Source organism: Pithys albifrons, chromosome 2 (genome assembly GCF_047495875.1).
Source record: "Pithys albifrons albifrons isolate INPA30051 chromosome 2, PitAlb_v1, whole genome shotgun sequence".
Classification (NCBI taxonomy): domain Eukaryota; kingdom Metazoa; phylum Chordata; class Aves; order Passeriformes; family Thamnophilidae; genus Pithys; species Pithys albifrons.
Window position 1 is genome coordinate 21,556,032 of NC_092459.1, and position 7,117 is coordinate 21,563,148.

Here is a 7,117-nt window from a genome sequence, read left to right on the forward strand (position 1 = left end):
TGTCATAAGAACTAGTGTGCTGCACTATCCCAAACCAACTCCATTTAAACAACTTTATATTTGAGTTCATATTTATTGTAGGGTTGCATCTGTTTTTAGCAGGTTAACATGAAGCAGGATTATGAATGTGATAAAATGGGCAGCTGGTCTTAAGACCTTTGCTTTATGCCACAGTTATAGATAAAGCTAGATCAATGACACTTTCTATTACAGCTTTACTTACAGTGAGCCCCCAGACATCTGTCTGCATAAGGACTGAATTTGGGTTTTTAAGCACTAGAACCTTCAGTGCTACTAAAAGGAAGGAAATAATATAATAAAAATCCGAGGGGGGGGGGGGAACTAAACCAAAACAAACCAAAAAACAAACAAACACCAAAACACAACCAACTAATCAGCCAACCAAAGAAATCCAACAACAAAAACACCTAAGAGCAATCTGGGAGCAGCATTTCATTCCAGTAGTTATCCAGTATCCAGAAATCTGATTTTCTTTGCTTCGTGGTAGGCACTTAGCATTATTATTGCAGTTAAGGGAACTTTATGAGAGTGATTAAAATGAAACTTCTTGGAGGAGAGGTGCCACAAGAGACTGCAGCATCACTTGGGAAGTAATTTATCTACTGTGAAAACACAGGTCTCTTGCTTTATTAAACACCTCTGTACAAGCTCCACTTGATGTCTGGGGCCAAATATTCACCTGGCTTTACTCCATTGAAATCAATGGACTTATATTGATTTACACAAGCTGAAAACCTAAACCTCTGAGTTTATTACAGCATCACTAAAAGGGCTGATTAATTGCAGCATATCATCACAATATGATAATAATGCTCAGAAACGTCTCCAGAATAGAAATATGTTATGTCTTTCTGCAAAGATTTTGTTTGCGCAGGCTACCTCTTTTTCAGTTGTGAGGTTTCATTGGGGTTTATTTTTGAAATACAGATGGTAATTTTTTTCCATCTGTTTTTTACCCTGCAAAACACATCATGACAAGATTGTAGCATATATATTTGCTGAAATCCTGATTGTCACTGGTCCTCAGGTACACAGTGATCCCCTTGAAGAAAAGTATGCATTCTTCATTTGACAACATCCTACAGAAGGCATGGCCTTCCTGTCCTGCAGGTCAGTTCAGTCTGTGCCCTGCATGCAGCTCCAGACTCAACCTCTGTCCCCACCCAGGGGTTGTTGCCTGCGCTGCTGGCTGTCCCTTATACGGTGCAGCTGTCTAAGCTGGGGTCAGGCTGCTGGGACAAAAGCTGTGCAAGAGACACATGAAAAACCCTGCCAGGGCCTCCCCCTGCTTTACCCATGCATTTAAGCTGTAGCTGTTGCACTTGGTTCTGGCCTGAGCCATGTTGGAGTATGCCTGTGTCAAACCCTCATCCTGATCTGCCAATTTGACCTCAGACTTGCCCAGACTGTTATGGTCCTTGCTTACTGTCACCAGACCTGCACTGTTCTCCTTGCTCAGGCATGGTGGGACTTTCCCATTGTTGATGAGGACACTGTCGCTATGACCTTGTTGTCCTCCCAACTTCTGGCTCGCCTTCCATGGGGAATGGCCTGTTCTTTTTGCTTCCTAAGATGAACTCTTAATTACTGTACATACACTGCTATTGGCAGTAAGCATAAGTGACACAGTATAAGTTGTTGTTTTTCAAAAACAAAAATGAAGAAATTTCCATTACAGGATCACTCTTATTTATATTAAATTTGGCATGAAAGGTAAAAATTGAGCCCATCTTTTTGTTTGTTTTGCTATGCAGAAATCTTCTGTTTACAAAGTGTTCATAATCTCAGAAGCTGGATGGCATAAAGAAAATTGCATTCAGAACACTACAGCCCAAGCAAAACATTGCTCTGATTTTGTTTAATAATATAAAGGGGTAATGGTACATTTCCCACGCTATTAATCTGTCGGCTCTCATCAGAACTGTGGGACATACTCAGGGGTTCAGGCCAGCTTATGTTCTGCAGATCCCCCGTAGCTCACATAATTGCAATGAAGTGTCCCAGTCTCTTCCCTACTGAGACATCATGTGTGAGGATTCAGAGGGCAAAGGAAAGCAGGTCCAGTGGTATAGGAAAGATTGGGCCTCTTCATGAAGCATCCCATGCTGAAGTAGAAGACTTGTTTACTGCACTGCAGCATCACACCATTGTTCCTGTCCTTCACAAACTCAGCATGGGGAAAGAAGCTGAACTGGTACAGAGAGGCATGGATACATCCATCACAAGATCCACCTTGCTGAGTCTCATAGGCTAGGTCAGAGAAAAAGCAGAGGTCTTAATCAAACCATCCTTGTCTGGCTCATCTCCAAAATCCCTGCTTTGTGGCAGATCTGGGTCAGGAGAGGGAAATAGAAAAAAAAAAAAACAACCCAAAGGTAATAAAGCAAGAAGCTCCAGCCCTGGCTGTATAGTTTCAATATTCAAGAATAAAGCCCAAAGCTCACTTACAGCATTCTAGATAGTCAATAGCAAATGTAAAATCAAAGTATTTTAGCAGACAATTCTTAATAGAATTAACCTGTTGAAAGGACAAATTCCTTCCTCACAGAGGAGTTTAACTACAGTGCTGCATACTCACCTTAGCAGCAGCACTAAGTGTTAATAATGTGAAGAAACTAGGTACAAGTCTGACATTCTTGTGTAAAGTTTCTCGGCATGAAAAGCTTCCTGAAATGGCAGCAAGCCATTGATACAGATTCATCCTAATAGAGCTGCTGACATGAAATGGTGCTTAAAAGTGTTTTGGGGAGCCATGATGGTGGAAATGTTTCCATCAGAAGCACTGAGGTCTCACAGCATGCCAGTCCTAGGACACTACAGTTCAGCAGCTCATTAAGCATTTCAATCATGCACAGCAGTTCTCTGAATTGTGGTCTTTTCAGTACATCAATTTTTTTCTCTAATTATATTGATTTTAGCAAATGGCAGTGTCCTTCTGTTGATTTTCAACTATGCATAGCAAAAACTTGGAATGTGAGAGGAAAAACAAACTCATTGTGCTCCAGCAAGTTGTTCTATACCATTAGACCTATCACGGGACAAAACACTGACATCAGAGTTAAGAACATATGAAATACTGTATTTATTAAAAAAATAAACATAAGAGAAGTTTCTAAATTATTATAAACCTTATATTCATCACCCAGAAAAACCAGACCACTCAACTGTCTGGAGCACCATCTCTGTAATTACACACCCATTTATTTTCAGTGTGTGGAGGATGTAATTGCCTGTGCCCAGCACTATCTTTGGGTCACCACAACAGACCCACCACACCATGTGCCAGGACCTGCCATCTGTAGTCTGTCCTCCCACTCCAGAGACCTGAATTCTGGCCCACACTCCTTCCTAAATCATATTTTTATAAGGCGGAGAGCTACTAAAATCTGCTCCATTCATTATGGGCTGCCATACAGCCTTTAGCAAACCAGCCACACAACCCCTATCCTGTTCTTCCCCATATAAACAAGCTATGATTCTCCCCTACACTTTCATTCTACAAAGCATTTCATTAACTGCATTGCTGAACCATGATAGAGATAGGACTTCTCCATTGGTGTAAATGCTCTGAAGTCAGTGCAGTTTATAGTATATCACCAGCCATCTCATTCATGGTGGGAAGAGTACTTGAGTGTTTAGGGACTATGTATCAATTCCTGTTTCTTTGACCTTTTTATCCCTTTTAGTGAATGATTTGTTAATAAAAATAATTAAGCAGGTTGGAAAGTTAAGACCTAAGTCCAGAGTGAGTGTTTTAACAAACCAGACAGTATGAAGAGTATTTTAAAGAACAGTGCAACCTGGTCCATTCATTTAGGAATGTAGGTGCTACATACAGCCATCTGCTACATTTGTGGATGTAATTCCCAGGTGGTGGGAGATACCTATCTCATCACTGCAGATGAATACCTTGACTTTAGAGAAGGGTGCAACATGAATATGCATCTTTCTGCAGTATTCCATTCTGGTTAACTGAGATGCTCCTTGTTCAGTGCTTGGTTCAGGCTTCTTTAGACTTAACCAGTTCTTTATCAGATTTAATGCATATGCTTTACACGTGGTTTACAATGTTTTTGCACCAATCAGTCATGACAAGATACAAGAAATGTTTACTTTTCTGTTTCTTCATTTTGGGAAATTTAATACATGTTCACATAACTGGGGTAATCTGGTATTTAGAAGGCAACTAATTCTTAAATTTTCTAATTTTTTGTGAAGTATAAAAAAAACTAGAACATATAGTCTAGGTGTATTTATATTTAGCTGTTGTCCTAGGTACAATTAGTCCTTATCTCCAGAATTTTAAGTGTATAAAAAGGGCAAAATAATTTACACAACAGTTAGAAGCTTGAAATAACATGTTTAGGGGCATTCCACATAATTTGCATTTCCTTGTGTTTAGAAGTCCCCTTGCTTTCCAACTCAGAAACACTGGCAGGATTTATTAAAAGGACTTACCAGCTTAGTAAAAACGTGTATCTTCAAAATTCAATTTAAAATCTGTTCAGGTACTTCTTAACCTCGCTAAAAATCAATGGACCAAATCTCATACATTTCATATATATCACCAGAACTCCACTTAAATAAAAGAGTTGCCTCTCATTCCCAGTGAGGCTCAATTTGGCCTCCAAAATCATCTGTTTGGACAGTCTCATCATTCCAGGACAAATGGGTTCTGCCCCTTGATAGCTTGATGGTATTAGGATATGCTGTGTCCCAGTGTCCACTAGAGCCTTATACTCCTGATGTCCCAGGCAAAGCCACACGATCCAGTAAACCCTGTTGTACTCTGCCTTCACTTGGCTGGAGGCAGATTTCTTCTTCCAGTCCTTCCCCTCTTCACATCCGAGGTGACAGTTCTGAATTAGCAAGACTATCTAGCATCTCTAAAGTTTTAGACTGTGTCATAAACTTGGTGTCCACGAAGGACTTTGGAGGCCAAGGAGCTGAGTGCCTAGAGAGACTTCGTACTGAAAAGAAGTAAAGGAAGGCCAGTAGTAGAGGAGTGGAGGGAAGTAATCACAAAAGCTAACTTCAGTCCTGGGGATGCCTGACCTGCTTTCTTAAGCTTCTCTATAAAGAATGGAGGATAATTATAGAGCAGACAAATCAAAGCAAAAACCTAACTTTAGGCTGTCTGAAACCACATCCCCAGGGGAACTTCGCTCCCCATCGTAGACCTCCAGTGTCCACAGTTTAAAAAGGGATCTTTTAAAAGTAGTCTGTGAGCTGAAGGGAAACACAAAAATCATTTAAAGACTGGATAAAATGCCTTTCTTTGAGCTTGGTCTGTTTATCTTATCAGAAAAGAGGGCTGAGACGTGACTAGGTTAAGGAATATAAATGCTTTCATGAGGAAAAAATACTAGGTATGAAAGGGGACTTTAATCTAGAAAAGAAATATATAACTAGAGTCAACTGGCTGGAAGCAGAAGCCAGACAATTTAAATTAGGAATTAAGCACACATTTTTAACATTGAGAGTGAACAGACTGAAACAGACTACAGAGGAAAATTGTATATTCTCACCATATTCAGATTTTCAAGTCAGAACTAGATAGTAGGCTGAAATAAAAGTTTTAGTGAAACTATGAGTCTCAGTGCAGCATCACAATCTGATATTTAATGGCCTGTAATATTCAGGAGACTAGTTAGTCCCTCTCAACCTTAAACACTATGAAACTAAATTCTATGAATCTGTATCAGTCACCAGGCATGTAAGCCGTGCCTGAAAAAAAATCCTCCCGAAATTCAACTCAACAGTTTTGATAACTTCTGACATGTTTCAAAACTGATTGATCTCTGAAAGATTTCTGGCCAAAACATCACTTCTGCTGAGAACTGAAGAGTTGAATATGAACTGAATTCAGATGTCATTTGTAGCAATAATTGTTTATTAATAATGGGATGTTTTCTATTCTATTATACTAGATCTTAAAATCAATAAGGTGGCTGTAAATTTATGGCATAAATTAACATATTTATGGTAATACATACAACATTTAGCAGCTGTAATTTGCCTAGAAATCAACCTACAGAGAAGATTGAAGAGGATGAGTATATTGATGTGATTTGCAAGTATTCATTAATTGAACATCACCATAATGCTGTGAATAAGCATTATTACCAAGATTCACAGATACTTTCCTGCCTAGGAGAAATGGCTTGTTCAAGGCTACATATATATGTAGAATATAAAATAAAAATACAATTGGAACAAAGAGCATTAAAACACATATGGGAAGCCCTGAGCCTCTTTGTGTTATTTATAGATATGAGGGAACTGAACTTTAAACTAGCTTCATAGCTCAGAATAAAACTAATTCCATCCTAGGCACAGGGAAATGTTTTTCATTTGTTTGGTATCTGACCTGAAAACTTGTGCCTAAAGAAGTAAAATGATCACTCCCAATATATTTATTTTCTCTTTTTTCTGTGCTATGTCTTGTTTGATACTCACATTGAATTGCCAGATGAAAAAAATTCTTCACTCTCTGCCAAATGTATAATATTTTTAATATATTTCCCATGAGGATAAAGTGAACTGAGATTAAATTCTGCTAAAAGAAACATTTGAACATCCATAAGAAAAATGTCCTGGGAGAATGAAATTGCGCCTTTATTTCTTAATAGCACAGTTTATTTCAGATGTTATCTTCAGATAAGTAATCCGATGCTTAGATTTTCCTTGTGCTTGGGGGAAAAAAATTTAGACCGTATTTATGAATTTAAAGTGGTTAATGCTAAATGAGAACTACCTAAATGATTTTGTGAAAAATATAAATTCTATAATTTGTAACACTTATTAACTCTGTTTTGTTGAAACTTGTAATGGGATATGGGAGCTCTTCACAATAAATTGACAAAGGTTACTCAGTAGGTTTGGAGCTGCTTTAAAGTATTTCTAGCACAGCAATTTTGACTAACTTTGGCTTGAGCTATTGGGGAAAGACCAAAACTACTAAATGTAGCACAGTGATTGAAAGTCACCTTTTTCTAGCATGGGTGTAGCAACAGAAAAATCACAAGTGAGAAATTCAGATCTATATAAGATCCTGTAAGATTGAAACCAGCCTGCACAAACCCTGTGAGACTTA